Source organism: Pan paniscus, chromosome 13, assembly GCF_029289425.2.
Source record: "Pan paniscus chromosome 13, NHGRI_mPanPan1-v2.0_pri, whole genome shotgun sequence".
NCBI classification, from domain to species: Eukaryota; Metazoa; Chordata; class Mammalia; order Primates; family Hominidae; genus Pan; species Pan paniscus.
In genome coordinates, this window is record NC_073262.2 from 100956072 (window position 1) to 100977813 (window position 21742).

General features: G+C 35.1%; 1 long non-coding RNA gene across 1 annotated transcript; it reads right to left on the reverse strand.

Moving 5' to 3' along the window:
* Window positions 1–230: 230 nt before the first annotated feature.
* Window positions 231–4790, reverse strand: LOC117979433 (uncharacterized). The gene is made up of 3 exons (XR_008624566.1): window positions 4425–4790; window positions 483–593; window positions 231–367 (listed from the first exon to the last, which is right to left on the reverse strand). It is a non-coding gene; the product is annotated as an uncharacterized LOC117979433 (long non-coding RNA).
* Between the last annotated feature and the right edge of the window lie 16952 nt (window positions 4791–21742).

The window sequence follows — 21742 nt, forward strand, 5'->3', positions numbered from 1 at the left end:
ATGGACACTATAATATAAAGGCCTAGAATTCTGGCTTTTTGGGTTTTCACTTTAAGAAAGTGACTCAATTGCTCCAGGGTTTTGTTTTGGTGTTGGTTTCTCACAGGGCTGATGAAAGGCATCTTTATCTATGTGCAGTTCTTCTGGTATAAAAACTTTAAATACATAGCCTCCTGGAGTGACTGGCTTCCTCACAGTAATCAGAATATGGCACTGGCATCCTGGCTGGAAGCGCGGGTAAGCAGAGCTCGGAAGGGCCGTGGCACCCAGGAAACAGAGCAAGTGCCAGGCAGAGCAGCCTGGGTTGGGATGGGAATGTCACCATCTCACAAAGAGCATCTGCAGCCACTTTTTGTGAGAACACTACCTGAAAAGGAGGCAAGGGGAGGGGAAAGGAAAAAGAAGGGTTTTTAGAATACATGTGGAAGAAGGGATACCCTTCTACCCCAAAGTCCATCGGGTAAAAGAAGTGAGCCCATTACCTGTGCTTGGCTGCCTCCTTCATCCTGTGCAGACTTGATGTGAGAGGACTGGCCCCGTACCCTCCCCAGCCAGTAATTCATGTCTCTTCACGGCTGGCAGTTGTTGCAGCACTTAAGATGGGCACATAAGGCATTTTGTTTTAGGCGAGCTGAATTAAGATGTTTTCTTTAATCTACATCTTTACATGTGATTTGAACAAGCAGAGAAAATAGCGGAGAGAGCATTTCTTTCCAACTAGCTTGAAACTGGCAGTTTTTTTTTTTTGGGAACTGGGTAGGTGGGGGGCAGGAGGTAAGCTTGCAAAGGCAGAAAAACTAAACAAATAAAGCAAACTATTCAGAATTAGAAATAGTAGGGGCAGGGAGGAGCAGGAGAGGGGGGTGGGAGGCATAATAATCCAGGACTGTCTTTTCTTTGACTACCTGAGACCTTGGACACAACTACCTGTGTATGTTGAAATTTTATTGACAGGCCTGGTAAGGCAGGCATCGTAAAATAGATCATCTCTACATTCATGGAGGGAAAACTTTTTGAAAAGATAAAAAAAATCTTTAACAAATCAAACAAAAGCAAGGGCACATAAGATAATTTTCTTGCCAATGTAAGAACTTGTGGAAATTATGCATCTAATATATTTTTAGATTTTTTGAAGGAAAGAAAACCATTTCTCTTAAATCTGTTTTGTGGCTGGCCTAAATTCTGTATTATTCTTAATGGTAGGGCATAGGTTTCCCCAGGGTAGTGAAATGCCCATGTGACTTTCCTGAAAGACAAATAAAAATAAACTAGGTAGAGAATACGGTGCTTTACAGTTTTGTCTTTCATATACATGGTGAATATTATCTTTTTCTTGGTTGCTTTAATACTATCTTGGTTTAAGTTACTCATTCTTGAAGGGCCATTCAAAATCTCTGACATTTTTGACATCTTTGAGAATTGTTCAATATATGAGCCATGTGCATAACTCGATCAACTTCTATTTGAACTTTTTTATGCTACCAGCATATATTTTTTTCTGTCACTTATGCTTTGGTGAAGTACACATTGCACAGAATAGGTATTTGAGAAATATTTCTGAATGAATTATTTTTAACTCAAGAGTGGAATGTTTGTGCTGCTTTTCAGGGTTTTAATGATGAACATATTAAATTGATAAGCATTTTTAAGACATATTTCCAAGTCAGTTTGAGGGGTTAGTACTTAAAAGGCAAAGTTCTTTGGCTAGAATTTTCTCCTAGGAGAGAAGCATACTTTACGTGCATACAGAAAGTATAGTATGCCATCCTGATAGCATTTCTTGTGAATCGTGTGTTCATCCTAACAGTGAACATTTTCTCTGTTTCTGTGTCAGTTGTCACTAATCAGTTATACATCTGATGTGCAGATCCATCAGGGAATAGAATTTAAGTCATTTTGGCTTTAGCACATATGATATGCTTGTACAGGAGTTTACCAAAGCCCCTTTTGATACATTTTCAGAAGGGGGACGTGCATATGTTATGGTACCTCTACAGCAGCACTGACTGAACTAGCTGACAAGTGACAGGAGGGTTTTTTCCCTCTTTGGTATTTCATGAAAGTGTGCACAAATCATAACAAGTTGCCTCTCTTTCAATAAGACAGGGAACATTTCCCTTAAAGCACACATGGCTATATGGTGTGTTTGTGTACATGAAAATTCATGCTGCTATCAATTTTAATTTTGCCATTTTTGTTGTTTTTAAATTTCAGGTTTGAAGTTTTTGAAGAGGCTTAAATAATCACTTTCAATTTTGTCTTGACTGATTTTTGAAGAACTCTACCAAAGCCTTAATGGAAAACTAAAGTTCTTCACCACTGAGAAGACAAGCTTGTTAAATAGTAGACACCAACCGTATGTCAGAGAGTCCCATGTTAGATGATACAAAGCAGGCCATGGCTCACAATAATCTGTCTGAATTTTGACCCATGCTTTAAAGTAGTATTAACAGCAGCAACAATAAAAATAAAAACCCTTGCCTTGCTGTTTCTTCACTAGGTGCAGGGTACTAAGCTCTGTGTTATAGGAAATTTTGTGGTAACTATCACAGTAGCATCTCCAGTTTAATGCAAGTAAAGCAGACTGGTGGAATGCAGAGGAAGTGGGTTTTGAAGTCAGTAAGACCTGGGTTCAAATCCAGCCTTTAGCACTTATGAGCTGTATTTTTGCCCTGGGTCTCAGGATCCTCTAAAATAAGGATCCTGTTGTGAGGGACCAATGCTTAAATCACCTACTATATTATTTGGCACACAAGAGATGCTTAAAAAACTTTATTCTTTTGAGCTCACTGCTCCTTCCTGACCTCAGAATAGCAAGGGACTCCATGTAATTCTTTCTAAATAAGTGCCAATCTGTTTTTTCAGGTAAAGTAAGATCTTTAGCAGATAGGTTTCTGGATTCATAGAAGCTGACATCTGAGATAAGCGCCAGTAAAATGATCTGCTCCAAATAACTAATTAACTACCATATTTTTTATGCAGTCATGCACTACGTAATGATGGATCGGTCAATGATGGATTGTATTTAAGAAGGTGGTCACGTAAGATTATAATAGAGCTGAAAAACTCTCACTGCTTGGTGATATCTGTCATAACATTATAGTGCTATGTGTTACCTTTTCTGTCTTTAGATATGTTTAGATACACAAATACTTGCCATTGTATTACAGTTGCCTGCAGTGTTCAGTATAGGAGTGTGCTATACAGGTTTGTAGCCCAGAAGCAATAGGCTAGACCACATAGTCTAGGTGTGTAGTAGGCTGTATTGTCTAGGTTTGTGTAAGTACACTCTATGACCTTTGCACAATGACAAAATCGCCTAATGACAGATTTCTCAGAACCTATCCTCATCATGATGCCATGCATAATTATTGTGTATATATATTCATATATACAGACACACTATATATATACACACACACACATATATATATATAAATATATATTCCTTTTTTTCTGGTCAGCAAATATATATGTATATATGTATACATATATGTATGTATGTGTGTGTATATATACACATACATATACACATATATATACATATATACATATATATACACATATATACACACACATATATATATGTATATATATATTTTTTTGAGATAGAATTTCGCTCTTTCACCCAAACTGGAGTTCAGTGGCATGATCTCAGGTCACTGCAACTTCCGCCTTCCGGTTTCAAGCGATTCTCCTGCCTCAGCCTCCCGAGTAGCTAGGATTACAGGAACGCGCCACCATGCCTGGCTATTTTTTGTATTTTTAGTAGAGACGGGGTTTCACCATGTTAGCCAGGCTGGTCTCGAACTCCTGACCTAGTGATCCACCCACTTCGGCCTCCCAAAGTGCTGGGATTACAGGCGTGAGCCACCATGCCCAGCCCCACAAATGTATTCTTTTAGAGTTACTCAACATTTCTATAATTATCTGAGACAGTTAGATGTACACAAACACCAAATGATACCTTTCAACTACCTGTGGATTTTTCCTTGAATGAAGGGACAATCTTTTAAAATCATGGAATTCAGGGTACCAAAGGAGGAAAACAAAGAAAGAATTAACATGAGTTCATTCTCATGTAATGAATCCGTTACTAATCTCACGGTTGTGACTTTGAACGGAGTGCAGAAATGGCTCTTGTGTCTGTGACATGGTCCTGCAGACACCACTGCATGACAAGAGGGACATTAGAAGTTGAGCTATTATTACTGAAGAAAAGACTGTTTGTACCTGCATCAGGACCACATAGCATGTGATGATGATTTCCTGTCCCGACTAAAACCAGAGCAGTGTTACTGGGCCTACCAAACGCACTTGTGTAGACTTTACAGGAATGTCCCTACTGTGAAATAATTTGCGGTGTCTGTTCCCCCATTAGTATTTTTTTCTCTCTCTCCCTTCATACCTTCTCTGCTGCTCACCTCTGAGCATGATTAGTGTGAATCTGAGTTTTTGAGATCCTGTGGAAGAGTGTTCTTCTTTTTTCTTTAGATATGAAGTGGCTTCTTTTTCTGTTTATGTCTTCATGTGAACATTCTGGATGGTAAGAATGACAGATTATTGGCTCAGTCACAATTTGCCTTACACATAACCTCACTGCCAATTTTATTAAAAAAAAGATGTCTTCCTTCATGGAAGAAATAAGCATAACTTTGTTGTGGTTTAAAAAAAAAACACCCCAAAAAACTGTTTCATTAACCAAAGTCTTTCATAAAAGCAGATACACCTGACTTCTATTTGAGGCCCAGATACTGGACACAGGAGCCTTATTTAACCTACTTCTTACTCTACCCTCTCATGCTGTAACCATCATTTCAGATTATTTCAGGTTGATCTCTAATTTAATGAGAGGTTAGAGCTCTTTTGAGGCTAATAGTAGAGAGAGCTCTTTTGAGGCAAAGTAATATTAATAACCATCATCATCTTACTTGGTGCTTTTTTCTTTCATCTTCCAGGCTGAGTTATGTTAGAGGATGTTATCGAGGAGATAATTCTGCACACTTAATTTGTTCATACATTATTTCAACCTCAACAGGTTTAATTAACACAAACTTGTTCCACCTTTTTTCCCCCAATTATTCTGAATGAAGATAATTAGTAATTTGCTAAGACCTCAGAGAACACAGTAGAAAAATAAAAAAACTTTAGGTGATTTGATCTCATTCTTGTGCCTGTTTAATGTAAATCTATTGAGAATATTTTTTTAAATCACAAAGTACAGTTGAATAAAGAAAAAATATCAGTTAAATTTCTGTATTATTTTTAAAGTTTTAGAGAGAAAACCAGATAACTAGCTTATCCATGATTAATAGGGGATAGGCAGAATAATAATTAGTTATTCTGTGGTATATGTTTCTTCTTCAGATGTTAATTTGATTTAGATAGAGAGATGATGTTAACATTCTTTAATAGATTTTAGATTCCCTAGGGTAAATTTTACTTTATTGTGTACTTAATAAGACTTATTCAATGGTGACAGTGTGTTATCCAAAAGACTGCAGTATTTTAAGTGTAAGTGACTGCTTCACAGTATGATTTAGGATTTTATTCTAGTTCTCTTACATCCATGCAGAAGCTTGAACTAAAAATTTCATTTTCAAATATTTGAAGACTTTTTTCTCTTTTCTAAAGAGACAACCATCTTGAAGATAATAAGAAAAGGTATTAAAAAGTATTATTCTGGTTTATATTGCATTAAAGAAAGCACATTTGATATTACAGACTTTATAGAGTTTGTGTTTTTGTGTAGTTTTAGGCCCTGCTTTGTTAGGACACTTTAGGAATAGTGTAAGAGGGTATTTAGGATGAAAGAGGCATTTAGCTTTAGAAGGCAGTCATTGTACCTACCTTGTAAATTACCACACTTTTCATCTTGGGTATGCATTGAGAAGTTAATACGCTTCTGTCACTCATACAAATAATGTTAAAACCATTGTGTCTCTGGAGATTTTTGTGGCTTACTTATAAAATGCAATGGATTATTTCGGAGGACACACCATGCAGTACAGGCTGACATGCATTAGAAGGATACACAGAAGATCTATGAAAACATAGTATTCTGCTCAAGGATATAAAGAGTGTCAGATACACAGTACTTAACTCTGCTGGGTGGTGTGTCTCTTTAAGACACTAAAGACTTTAAGAGGTTGGAGAGTTATGATGTCATTAATTAATAACTGACTGCATGCTAATCAATACAATAGGTACACACTGTAATGGCTTATAAGCATGGTAGCTTTTTAATGGCTCATGTATAAATGTTAATTGATTTAAAACAAAGGGAAATTTCTGTCTATTGGATCAATAGTTTATGGATTATGACTACCTTTTTAGTTTGAGATTGCTAAAGAATGCTCCTTCCTTACTCCTTCCATTCTCTGGATTGTCTTTCTATGTTTTTTTAATCAGGAATGCCTGCAAAGAAGATACATTAGACCAATTATTGGTACTGGAATCCAATAACACCTGTAAAGCCCCAAAGGCTTCTACAAGATGCCACACTAGGGCATCATGGTAGATTTGTACAATATGGAATATATAGGAGTCTGTGGAAAGTTCAGTGTTTACTCTTTTCATACTATTGCATTTTCATGCAAAAGATGTGTTATATAAATATGAACCCCTTGATTTATTATCAACAATTTTCTGTTTGGATTTCTTATGCTTAATGCATGTAAAGAGATAAATAATGAATGTGTTATCTGCCAACATAAATGACCTAAAAGATAAGTCCATGTTATTTACTCTAACATCTAAATTAAGAATCAAATACATTTAGAACAGATTTAATACCAAAAAAAAAAAGAACTGGCAGATAAAATTTTACCTAGGAAACTCCTATTGGCAAACACAGGAGTTGCTTATAACAGATATTATGAAGACTTAGGAGCTGATTATTGTAACATAGTTTTGTGCTTAATAGAAAAGGGGTATGCAGTTAATTCTTTATCATTCCATACGGCAGTTCTCACTTCGTCTCCTCCTTCAACTGCCATGCTAGCATTTTTTTTTTCTGTTTTATTGCTCCATTCTTGAAGGTCTGCTTTGGAATGGGGCCAGTTATCTTTTTTTCATTTAGGCAAATTTTACATGAAAATACTAATTTTATATTTGAAGAAACTGGTGGCTTTGGAATAGTATCCTTGTCAGCTTTTATATGAATGTGTATGAAGTTTAAAAAGCCAAGTGGTATTATAAGAGGTCTTGTGAAAAACAGCAGCCCCTTGCCTAGCAGACCTTGGACCCTTCCACAATTCGCCCTCCTCAGGGAAATGCTTCCAATGCTTCTGATTGACTTTTTGTTTTCCTGATGTTTACCTCTGCATTTGAAATAACTTGCTTATACTACAGACTGCTCATTTTTCAGTTTTATATATTGTCTACTGATTTCGTTATATAGAAGATAGGAATTTGACACCTTTATACCTTCACCTTCTCAATAACCTTCTTAGAAAGTTTCTTTAACTGCAACTTCTTAGAGAGTTAAGTGTTTATATTTATCTCCTTATTGTTAATCCTTACCCAGATTTTGTATAAATCTCCTCTTGGTATGTTCAAGCACTTCAGATAATCTGCCCAAGAATAGTAGGGAAAGTGAAACAAGAAGTCTCTTTTTCTGTGTGTGTGTATGTGTGTGTGTGTGTGTGTGTGTATGTGTGTCTGGTTGGAGTGGGGGCAGGGGTATAATTTTAAGAGACACACAGAAAAGAACTAGTGAAGGAGACTGAGAAGGAACAGTCAAAGGTATTGCAGGAAGACCAGTAGTAAATGGAAGTCAAAGGAGAGAGCATCAAGAAAGAGATGGTGAGTAAGTATCAAAAGCCATAGAGAAATGAACAAAGATGGTGACTAAAAACATCCATTAGCCAAGGCTTCCAGGGAATTGGGATCAGAAGCCTCAATGTCATAAGAGACAATAGAAAATTTTAAGTTATTCATTTGGGAAACTTGGCTCTTAGGTAAATGAGACACAAGGCAGTTTAAAAATAGCTAGATGTCAATGAAAGACTGCATTCAAAATAATTTTTTGAGATGAAACAGACTTTAGAATACTTGTAGATGCAGGTATAAATTAGAAAATCTGAAGGTGACCGGCAGCCCCTTCCAACCATGCTTCTTTGAATAATTATATTATAGTTTAATGACATTTTCTCTATATTGTACCATATAATGTTTAAGTTATATTGTACCATGTAATGTTTAAGTGAATGTTTAAGTGGCTGTAAAAGAGTTATCTTACCTTGTCTTTTCTCTCTCTCTCTTTCACACACACACACACACACACACACACACACACACACACACACACACACACACACACACACACACTGAAAGCTAGCAATTTAGAGGTTTCAAGGGGGATATGTCCGTTTTACAGGTCAAAGCCAGGACACAAAAATGGCCTCTACTCCTAGTTCAGAGCTCTCACTACCATCCTGCAGCTGGCCTCTGAATCACTTTTTATCTATCTTCTTTTGCCTCTTGGTTGATCTTTGCTGTTAAGAATTTCCTTTATTCTTACTGTTTTGGCAAGGCTTATCTGTCCGTCTGCCTGCTGCTTTTATTTCCTTCAAATCCACAGCTATATCATGTGTTGACTAACTTCATCACACCATAAAGCTGCTGTTACTATTAAATCATACACAGATCCAGACATTTTGCAATGGAAAGAGATTCCCTCCAGTTTCGTAACCTATTTTGAGGACATATTTTTGTTTGACTGTCACTAGAAACACCATTATCTTAAACAGCATGTGGACTTAGAGCCCTACATCAGGTTAGATGACAAAACCATTTTATGTAATTGGTGTTTAACATGGATACTGATGGTCTTTTGGTGCTAAGCTCAACCTGAAAATCTCACTAGGAATATATTTGCTTCTCATTTCACTTTTTAGAAATGACTTTGGTCAACCAGAGCATGAAAGGTTAGTTTATAAACTAAGTAGTGGAAATCAGTGATGGTTTTCAGTCATATAATTATTACTGAAAATACTTGGTGATGTGTAGGTTTCCGGGGTGCAGGGTGATACATTCTTTAATCACTCACTCATTCATTCAGTCAGCCCACGAAAATTTCCTGAGAGTTTACTATGTGCCAAGAACTATGCCAAATGTATTTCTGCCTTCAAGGAGGTCTTAGTCTTAGAAAGAAAGGAAGCAGGAAGTTGGATTTTAGAAAAGCTTGGGAATTCACAAAAGGGCTTTGAGCAAGAGAGCCACATAATTCGATCAGTCTTTTAGAAACCCCAATCAGGAGGATGGATTGGAAGGAAATAAGGATGGGGTCATAAGACCGGAAAGCCAGGTGAGAAATTCCTTGAGCTGGAGCTAACATTATGATGATGGGTGAATAGGAGGAAAGATGAGACAGACATTAAGATAGAATCACCTGAGCTTGATGACAAATTCGGGGGAGAGAGAGAAGCCTTGTGAATTATGATGGCTTCTCAGTAATACCTCTTGTGAATTCCTAGAATGAATGTGCTGGGATGTACTCTGTGGTAATCTGAACAGCTGTTTTGTATACATAGAAGTATATATACACACACACACACACACACACACACACATATATATTTTTTGAGATGGAGTTTTGTTCTTGTTGCCCAGGCCTCAGTGCAGTGGTGCGCTCTCGGCTCACTGCAACCTCCACCTCCCGGGTTTAAGAGATTCTCTTGCCTCAGCCTCCTAAGTAGCTGGGATTACAGGCACACGCCACCACACCCAGCTAATGTTTTGTATTTTTAGTAGAGGTGGGGTTTCATCATGTTGGCCAGGGTGGTCTCGAACTCCTGACTTCAGGTGATCCACCCTCCTTGGCCTCCCAAAATGCAGGGATTACAGGTATGAGCCACCACGCCCAGCCTATCTAATGATATCTTTAGCATTGCTGGGTACCTAGATTAAAAAAGTCCTAAGCCTCCATCTGTATTTATGGCTGATGATTAACCTTATGCAAATGCTGATGTAATTCTGAAGTGAACTTTCTTGCTGTTCTGTGAAGAAGCAATGCTTTGAATGATCAGGGATGCTCTGCCCCATGTTTTGGAAATGTATGTAAAGATATATTGATATATATATTGGGCACTTTCTTTCTTTATCCAGGTATAATATTTGATCCTACAAATTTGAAGTTTTTCATAAGTTGTGACAATGTGAATATTTCAAACTCATAAAAAAGTAAAAAAAAAAAAAAAAAAAAAAAAAACCTCACTTTCTAAACTCTAGGAAATTGACCTTGGCATCCTGAAAACTGAACCAGACAATTACATTTGGTTTCTGCGTCTTTGAGAATAGAATGACTTTTTAATTTCTTAAAGATAAAAGTATACTTTTTGTTTGCAAACTTAATAAATGCTTATTAAAAGCAACAGAGAATTAAATTAGAAATATATAAAATGGAAAATGAAAAGTGCCTTACAATCTACCATAATCTCATTGCTAGAAACAGTAATTAAAGTTTAGGGTGTATCTTCCAGATATACAAACAACATATTTTTAATGGTACCAAATTATACATAGTTTTTCATAATCTGCCTTCCTTAATAGTGTGTCATGGTGTGTCATGGATATCCTTCTAATCAAATATATAGACAGCTATTCTTCAATTGTGTTTTTGTTTTATGTATGTATAATTTATTTAGCCAGTCCCTTATTATTTTTCCCCTAAATTTTCAGCTGACAAATAATGTTGCTATTAATATCCTTTTACATATGTCTTTGTATATTTTTCCATTTTTTCCCTTTGATACATTTCTGAAACAGAATCATTTAGTTAACGTTGCACATATTTTAAATTTTAATAGACATTTTCAAATTAACACCTAGAAGTTGTGCTATCAGCTAAATTTCAGAGTAAATCTTTTCACATACTGTTACCTACCTTGGTATAATAAACTTTTTATTTTTTTTTCTCTGTCAGAGAGGAAAATAAATTCTTGTGACTATGTTAATCTGAAATTCTTGTATTTTTAATATAATGCTGTGTATCTTATGTTTATTATCCTTTTAAATTTTCTCTTTTATAAATTACTTGTTAAAGTTCTTTGCTAATTTTTAAATTATGTTATTTACTATTTGTTTATTGATAATTAAAAGCTCTTTGCATAGTGAAGTCAAACTTTTTCTTATCATTTATGATTTGGAGATTTGCTAAGACCTCCTCTCCCAAGATTATAAGCAGAGTAATTTTTAATTAAAAACAAAAAACTAGGGATAAAACGTCAAGTGAAAAATAAAAAGTAATTAGGGATTTACTGACAAAAACATATGCAATTGGAACAGATTACAGAATGGTCTCTAGAGAAGGAGAAACATGCTCAATTTCCGAACAAAATAGAAATCAGAACTGGAATATAAATTGGATGAGGTGAGTGACCTCTGTCTTGTTCACTGCTGTGTCCCCCCATAGCAGCACTCGGAACACAGAAGTTGCTCAATAATATTTTTGGAATTAATGAATGAATGCATACATCTAAGCTTATATATAAAAGAATACATGAAAATTTGAATTAATAAAACTCTAAAAATCAGTATTACTTCTACAGTTACTGTAGAAGTAATAGGCAACACCACCATTACAAAGGCAACTTTACTTATCACTGTGGAACTGGTAATAGAAGGTTTCAAATCCCTTTTTTATTGAGGCATTGGTTGAAGATTTCCAATCTTCCTGTTTGTGAGGACACTAAATTTGTTCCTTTTATAAACTTAGTCTTAGAATAATATAACTCCAAGGAGATTTAGAGAACTGGAAAATAATCAACACTATCCTATGGAGTCATGGAAAAACTGGGCTGGTCATTAGAATATTTATTATTTAGTGATTTATTCCCAAATGATGACAAAATTGTCTTCCTTTGGGCTTCTTGAACACGTTTCAATATTTGACAAAAATGTAAAGTGCACTGGAAAAAGTATAGAAGTTTATCTAAAGAATTAACTTATTTTTAGAAAAGGCAGGTGAAAGAATAACATTGTTTTTATTTTAACCCATTGTTTTGTTATCTTAAGATTATTATACATATTTATGCCTAAATTTTGAGTTCCAACTTATGAAAAAATAGAGTTAACATTCCTTTTTTTTGTTTTTATGTTTTTCTGTTTCTGACTTTTCTTGAATTATAGAAAATAGCTTTTTATAGGCTGCGTTCTCTAGCATGTTTTCCCTGAAAGAATAATCTATTTTTATTAGTATAATAGCTAATTTTAATTCTATGTTACAGAAACCCCTTTTACTTTATATGGTATTTTATATAGTAATGTTTATTTTCTATACAAACTCGCTAGGATGTTTTATATGTTTTATATCCCATTGAATTCTCCCTGAAACTGCACTAGTTTACAATAATTTTATTACTTTATTAATTAAACGTTTTCCAACAAGCTAGCTATGGCATTTCTTATCATCAAGGGTTCCATTAGTTTTTAATGGTGTGAGACAAAATTACCATTTACCCACATGCAATTTAAGAAGCATCATTAACACAAGAAAAGCACCAGGTGGGATTTCTAATAGTTACTGTTTCTCATTTTTGTTTTTATTTAAAAGGAATCACTGGTTTTGAGTTTTTTGTTGCTATATTGCCAGATCTTCACTTGGATTTTATGATCGAGATAATTTAAAATAATGTTCTTCTATTTCCTTAGGCAGTATTCAACAATATTTTACTTATGTGCGCACAGCTTCAGTCTAGCACTTTTTTTCTACACAGTCGAGTGAGTGTTGTCTGCACAGACAACAGAACAAAGAGGGATCTTCATGAACTCCATCAGATAGTTTGGCCAAGGGTTTGGCAGTGCCAGTGGTTTGGCCATAAACTGTCTCTGATTTCAGAGAAGTATGAACACCAGGACTGAAAAGATCCAGGGGTACTGGAAATCAAAATAAACTCTAGGACTCTTGCAAAGTGGACACTCGTTAATTTTTTTCCCACAGATCATATGGACTCTTTTCAAGGGTTCACATGTCATAGGTTAGATAATGCTTATCCTCTTGCAGACTGGAAAGTACTCATTCCTGTAAAATGAATATAAGAGAACCAAGCAGGAATATTCAGGCTGTGAAGTTTGTAATAACATAGATACTCTCAGAAGATTGGGAAAATACTGATATCTTGTAATTCAGTGTATTGTAAAACATATAGAACATAATACAAACCCCAATTGCCTATAAACCCTCACTAAAAGAGGCTTATTCATTTAAGTCTTCAGAAAAATTTGTATCAGCCATTAACAAAACAAAACAAAACAAAACAAAATAAAATCCAGATTTGCAGGAAGGGGTGTTATAAATCTATTTTGGGCAGTTATTTCAGCTTTTGCTGTTATTGGACAGTTACTGTTCTGGCATATAAAGGAATTGGGATAGGGAAGGAAAATCAGTTTCACAAAGTTAGGGTTTGGGCAATACTTAAACTCTTGGACACAAAATAGAAAGATTTAGTAAAACTGACTAGTATTTCAAGATTTTTTCCTGCAAGGGTAGGATATATTAAACAATAATTTACTCACTTGTCTCAGGAAAGGCAGATTAAAACATCTTTAATCATCTCCTAGAAAATGTTCTGTAAATTGTATTATACCTGAATAATCTGCTGCAAAAAATGAAGGCAAACTGTTGACCTGATAATCTAGCCGTCATGTCTTTCCTTTCTTTCAAGTGGTTTGTAAGTGAATGGATGGATATTTTGTATTTAGTACATTGCAGGGGAATGCTGTTTAATCTACTTTCAAATAGAGTGGTTTATTTTGAAATATTTTTATGTGGCAGTATTAAATATTAACTCAATTTAATAAATATTGATCATTTATTATAGGTTTGTTGTATAATAAGTATTATATATTGGTTAGTACACCACATTACATAAAAAATATTTGTTTCATGACAAAGAGAATTGCTGTAATAAGGGAGTTTTAAGCAAAAAGTGAAGAGAAAAAATATGAATATAATAAAATCTTCTGAAAGTGGACATTTTGATACATAAGAAATAGTTTACTTTTTAAGAGTAAGATATTTTATATTAAGCCAAATCTGCACTTCCCTCTTATACCAATCTACATTTTTAGTTAATTTCTCTATAAATAAGTGTCTGTAAACAGAAAATACTCAAGCTTATTTATAACAGTATTGTATTTGTGGCTTTTTTTTCCTGCACAATGATCATATGGTAGATGGTTCTACTGTTAATACCACATATCAATTCTATATTTGTGTTGTCTACAAAGGGAAAAAAATCAAAGTAATCAATGAGCTTCTGGGTTGCATTTTCTCTGTAGTATTCCTCTATTTTGAATTCGACCTGCATCAGCTATTAAATTTTAAATGTGTCACTTTGTCCATCACTTTGAATGAGAAATGTTATTTGGATAAATTTCTTTCAGCATTGGTGTATAGGAAGAATTATTCTATTAATCCTTCTCTGGAACAATTATCACATAGTTTTGCTGGAGAAGTTGCATTTTATTTGGCTGGCACTTATGAACACTAGATTTCCAGGGATCCAGTTAAACATTTTTGGTGCTGCTGGATTCCTGGTGTTTGTTCTATCTCTATTCAGTATGCTTTTATTGTGCTCAAAGCTGACAGAAAATTGCTATAGCCAATCACCAAAAAGTGCTTATTTTTTTATGATGTTTTATTTTCATTGCTCAGCATTAACATAATGAAACTTCAGATTTTTCTATTAAAACAATGCAGTACATGTAAAGTGTCATGATGAATGACAATTTCTTCTGATATACATTTTGGTGCCTGTAAAATAAAGATTGACATTAGAGCTTCCTGGATTATACACTCTCCAATTTTATTTAGAGGCTTTATGAAAAGCAAACACATACTACACATGCACACACATACACACAAACACACACACACACAAACACACACACACACATATGTTTAAATAGTATTCCTCACCAAAGGAAAAGTAATAAAAATTACTTTTTAGTGCATTGTTTTTTCTATCATTCAACATCTATTAAACTTCCATTGCCAGAAAAAAAAATCTAGCCCTTACTATTTTGAATTGATATCTTCCACAGAATGGGATGCCTACAATATGTGATTTTATGTCTTTGTAGATTCTCAAAGGCAGTACACTTGGTATGGGATTTTTTGGAAGCAACAACCCATTAATAAAATGCTTTAATTTTATTTTGTATGGATAGCATAAGGTTGGTGTACTATAAACAATTTTTTGAGTTTACCTATGATGGGCTTTAAATGCTTTTGTTTTGAATCATTTTTAATAAGATGACACATAAATTAAGATATAATAATGGTTATATGATTAGGCAGGAAGAGGTGTGTCATGAAAGTTTAAAATTAGAATCCAAACTTTGTGGAATGAAACTTTGAGACAAATAAGTGGTAGATGTCAAAGAAAAGAGGCAGAAGAGTTAGAGGGATGAGGACCTTCAACTTTTGCTGTTATGTTGCACATCCCTTGTTTTCTGTCTGCATAGTTCGGGAATGTGATTATACACTTTCCAGAGCAGGGCATATTCAAGAGGAGGAAAAATCAAAGTGGTTTAGATGGAAACGGCTTTGAAATGAGACACCTCTTGTTTCCAGTCTTGTCTCCAATATCTCTAAGTGACCTTTGGCAAGTCATTTCACCTCTCAGACTTGGTTAACTTTATTAATCTGCAAACAGAAAAACAGGGTTTGATTGTTGTAAGGTTCAAACGGGACAAAACAACAATAATTCTTGCCACACAGTGGCAAGATGGGCACACAGTGCTAGTCAATGAATGGCTACTATTTCATAAGGCGTGTTTGTAGCTCCAACTCCCAGGAAATACATAGTGACCAATTAGGTGACTTGGTTTGTGACATTTATTTATTTATTGAATTCAATTATAGAACCAGAATTTTGATAATTACATCTATTATTCTTGGAAATAACAGCTGGCATTTATTGAGTATTTACTATGTGCCTGGCATGGTACTAAGCATGTGTGCCTTGATGCGCCTGGTACACATGTACACACACACAAAAAAAACTTACACAAAACACGCACACACACTCTTACATATATAATCTCATTTTATTCTCTTCTAACATCTATTATGTAGCTACAACTTTATCATTATGTTAAAGATGAGGAAATGCAGGCCAGAGAGATTAAGTCTCTTATCCAACATCTGATAAAAGTAGGATTCAAATCCAGGTAGTCCCAGAGTCCACATATTTAACATGAGGAAAAAAGTGCAGACTGAATGTTAAATAAACACAAATAATTCATTTCAGCGAGGAGTCAACAAGAAGTTTACAGCACTGAGAAAGACGAGTCAGCAACAGAAGGAAAAAAATCCAGAGAAAATGGCACTTGCTGCATTGGAATGAAAGATAATCTGCAGAAGGTAAATGGACAGGAGAGATTTTCATCATTTTTAATGTATTTGCAATGACCATGATTTATATTAAAGGTTCTCTTCTCTGAGGCTCAGTTTTCTCAGCTGAAAATGAGCTTGTTGGACAATTGAACTCTAAGGTGCCTTCTCTGGTTCTATTCTACATCACTTCATGAGTTCTTATCAGCTACAAAGAACAATTTCCACTTTTCCATGTATGTTTCAGAGAAGATTCCAAATAATGTTTGATCATCTCTAGTCATATCTCAGAGCTGTCAGTTGATAACTGACTCCATTACTTCGGTACCCATTTTCCAAGATGTTAAGAGGAGTTTGGTGGTGCTGGAGAGAGACAGAGACTAAGAAACTTGGAGACCAAGGGGACCCCTCATTAGCAGTGGAAGCGAATATCGACATATGTCAGCAGAATTCTTTCTCACATGGAAACTCTTCTGTGAATATCCAACAAAGAAATCCATGTTAATGGAATCTTGTCATATTTAATATTTTAAGCCAGCAACCTAACATTTCCTACTGAGAATTGATGGATTGGCTAAAACAGAGTATTTTAGCCCCATTTGAATGATTAGCTTAAGTCTCTGCCCAGAAAAAGTGTGGTAATCAAAATCTTATCCATTGAAGCAGCCTGTTTTTTGAGGTTTAACAGCAGCCTCAGAAATTGGACATTTTATTTCATCTGCACAAGCAGTGTCACAAAAGATGGTGACACAGTGACAGACCTTGTGAACGTGGAGCCTGGAGCTTGGAGGAAGGGGAACTCGGTGCGTTTACCACAATCAGGTAAGGGATGTGGTTAAATGGACCTAGAATCACACAACTTGGGCTCAAGGTCTGGGCCCAATCTTCAAGAGTATCTCTAAGCCAAAGTTTCCCAACATGGTGATAATTTGTAGCATGTGCTATGAGGTAACACATGGTATCACATACTGTCCTGAAGAGTGAGATGATGTCATGGAAGTGCCTTGTAAACCGTAAATCACAGATGTTAAGTGGTTCTGTGGCTGGCTTCATTGTGAGAGGGTTTAGGTGAAGGCACTTTTACACAGCAATAGCAGCATTGCCAAAATAAAATCTGCATAAAAGCAAAATAAGTATCATGGAGATCTATGGGCATAAATAACAAAACAATATGCATCAGAGTGTAGTGGAATTTAAGTGCTGGAGAGGTTATATGGGATCAAAGAGGAAAGTTAGCAATAAAGTCAGCCAAGGTACATTTCTGTATCTACTAACTTAACATTTTAAAGGATTGGAACTGTGAGGAATGAACTAATTGATGGAATTTTGGAAAATAGAAATGTAGGAAACACAATTACGCTGGAGAGTGTTGAATATTTTAAATACCTGAAATTCTAAATGCCTAACTACATATTTATAATACAAATTGCCATGAATATTACTTTTGATTATGGTAGAAATTACCTTACAACATTTTAGTGTCTTCCTTGTACCTTGAATAACTATCTTAAGCACTCAAATAGAAGTCAGGTAATATATTAGCTCATCTCATTAGTGGACTTTACTGGTCACGTATCTTAGATAATATTAAGCAAAGAACCAAAGTGACTTATAGCAGAGTTTCTTGGCCATATTGACGTTTCGGACCATGTAACTTTTTGTGGTGGGGGTATCCTGTGCATTGTAGGATGTTTAGCAGCATCCCTGGTCTCTACTCACTAGATACCAATTGTACCTCTCAGTTGTGACAACCAAAAATATTCCTAGATATTGACAAATGTCCTCTGGAGGGAAAAAAATCATCCTTGTTTGAGAGTTACTCCTCTACAGTGACCACCTTCAGCTTTCATGACTCAGAATTCCAAAATTTCTAGGTTATTAAAATTAGTCAGAGATATTATATTATAAAGACTAAATGCTTATACATTTAAATGCTTTGCGTTGCTAACATTTTGCATTTAACTCTTACTGTCTTTTTTTTTCCTTTGGTTGTGTTATGAAGGTGCACTATTCTCTCTATGGTTAGACAAGGTACTTCTGAGGGACTAGGTTGTATGTCTTTTTGTCTTCTAGCTCTTCAGTCTTTTACATTTTCATTTACCGTCTGTGTTTTATTATATGTTCTCAGGTGACTCCCAAAGTAGATAGAAATTGTGAGTGCTAGTGAGATAGCTGCTCACTAGCACTTTGAAATGATTATGTCCCGCCCAACTACATCCACATCTGCATCTGCATCTACCTCTGACCTCCTCTGTTTTTTCTCCCTCTATTGATTGATTGTTGTTGCTAGCTCACTGTCTTCTATATACCCAGATACCTCTTAGGGTCAACTTTATTTCCTTATAAGTCTACAGCCTCTCCCCTAGTTATTCATTTCAACCAACACTCTCTCTAAGAAACGCCCCTCCCCACTTCAGATTTTTCTGGGGCAACTATTGTTATCTTCCACCTGCCCTTCCTGCCTCTGGTCTTTCTATATAAGGTACATTTTATTCTGTTATATTAATATCCCTGAAGCATTCCCATCCCAACAAATTCTTTAGCCTTCTAGGGACTAACTCTAACTTATTTCTTCAATCCTATATCTTACCACTGGAACTAAAAATAATTTCTCTGTATCCTGCACTTCTTTAGGACTTCATCTCTTAATTTCTTCAAATACTGTCATTTGATCTAAACCTTTTTTGTGTGTGTTTTTGATCATTTAGACTAACATTTGAAAAAGAAACCCATATCCCCTTTAATGTTCAATGTATATATGGGAACCCGAGAATCTAGAACTTAAGTACTCTAAAGTTACTTTAAAGATTATTTTAGAGAACTACAATATATAGATGGTTATAAAATACTTTACATGGAATTCATGCATCCCTGATGTTGATACTGTTTATTTTGCTTCTTGGAATTTAACATACAGCAGCCTTCTTTACCTCCTCATCTTATGGTGGGACATGAATATGTAAATGTAGTTTCCATATTTAAAAAAATTGTGCGTAAGTCTTAATCTGCATTCCACTTCAGTGGGTCTTAAAAATACTTGCTTAAGAAAGGCTGACTCTACAAAGGTCAAATATGGTGGTAACATAGAGAATGAGAGGGAGACATGATTATTTAGTGGCACTTATTGCCACAGGTACTGGTCCACTTATTGGAGTAGAGTGAGCACATATTGAACTTGTTTGCCATCAAGAATGCTGAGCAGTTCCATGGGAGAAGGTCTTGGCTTGAGCCCAGGTTGATGGTAAATGTAGGCCATTACTAGTTGATGTCTGTTTGATGGTCTGTATGAAATGAGTTGGTGGTCTCAGTCCAGTTATTAGAAGACAGGTGTCTACATCTCAAAACATCATGACAATTGGCACTAATTGGCATCTTTTTTGGGAATCTCAGCAGAGAAGCAGAGGAATAAATGGGGGGAAAGGAGAAGCTGTTGTTACCCTAGATAAAGAAGTCTTTGGGGATATAAGCAGAAAATAATGACCTACTGCTCAAAGAACAGTATTTTCAGAAGATCTAGACATTTCCAACATTGAAAGGACTTTTTTCAGTTATTTGTCCATCATCTCTCTCTTATCTTCCTTTCCATTCCCACATCCTCTTGCATTTTAGAACTGGACATTTGGTCCCACTTTCTTGTTTCTTATCTCAGGGAACATGTTCTGGGATGAAAAACATCTGCTTGGGTATCTACCATGTTCTTTCATCAATTCAACCTCAGACTTCATGTTCCTGGTTTCTCCCAGGACTTATGATACCTCAGTTTTCGTGCACATACAAGAGCTGAGCATGTTGGTTCAGTTGCTACCTGTTAATGAATTTTTCTTCTGTGCTGTACTTTACTTGGTGATACTGGGATACATGTCTCTTACATTCTGCTGTCTCTCCCACTATTCTGAGCTTTCTGAGATAGGACCCTTGCTTGATTCATTTTAGCATTCCTGCAGTGCACTCATTAGGTACTCAGTTAATGAATGAGAGAAACAATGAATAAATGAATGAATGCATTTTTAGCCTTTGGAGACACATACTCGTATCTAAGAGTGAAATGAAAAGTAAATATGAAAGAGACAGAGTCTAAGAGACAGAGTGGCAGGAATTCATCGTTCTATTCTACTTGGTGCCTTTGACATTCTCCCACTCTCATTTTGAATGGTTGCTTAGTGTTCTAATCTATGCAAGCCATCTTATACAATTGCTTTGTAATCGGCATAATTCAGCTTTCTAGCTGAGGAGCCTGCTCCGATGTATGTCTATAAGGAGGATTGTGTATTCTCTGTTAGAGTTTATAATTTCACCACTGCTATATCCAGTGTTTTTCATTGCATGTGAAATAATAATTTAATGAATGTGATTTTGATTATTTTAACCAATAAAATTATTTAACACAAAGGGAAGAATTTCTTAAACACGAGAAACCATGACTACATTTTGGCACTGCAAATAAATATATTAGAACTGTTTTGCTCATGTCTATTAGAACTGGGTAAATGTTTCTGAGTATTTTGTTATTCTTAAAATATAATTTATTATTAAAATGTGAAACAGTACTATTTTTAAAACCACAAACCCAAAATAGCTGTCAAAATGTGTCAAAAAGAGAGCTTTGATTCTCTTTTTGATTATTTAATTAAATAGATCTACCAACATTTAATATAGGACTATTAAATATAGCAAATGGTGAATATAAATTAGTATATATTGATAAAATTTGTGATAAAACACATAGACAATAAAATTTTTTAATTATAAAATTATTTGTTATGATTTTTGACTAGGAAAATGGTTTCCCTTTTTCTATATCTATATGTGAACTTTAACTAGAATATTTCCCTAATTTTTTGAGAAAAAATGTGTCACATGAACATTGATTAGAAACAACTTTACAAATGTGACAATTTTAATGTCAAGATATATTTCCTAAGTTCAACATTACTTGTTTTGAACATTAGACTGCCAAATAAGCAGCAAATTTTTACAAATCCTTTAAGTATTAGAACCAAATAACCCTCGTATTAGTTGTCAAGAGTGTGCCATGTACTACTGGGCATCAGCATTGCAGAGTATTTATAAAAGGAAGGGCAAAACCAGATACTCAGGTTTGTGACATAGGATCATGCACGTTGGAAATCAAGAGAAATCAATTCAGATATTGCAATCTTTAATAGCAGAACAAGAAACACAGAGCTACCATTGCACTTATTCATTCTTTAATTTCTTAGGTAATTTAGAATATCTTGAATTTTTCAAGTATGAACTAAATGATACATGTTAGGTAGGATTATTACCAAGATTACAGCTTAGGGCAGCGTTCACGTGCAGATCAGTGCTCTTAGGTAATTCAGACCAGTTTCAAGCAGTCAGTTTCTGCTAAGCACTTACCAAAAATTATTTTCAGTAAAG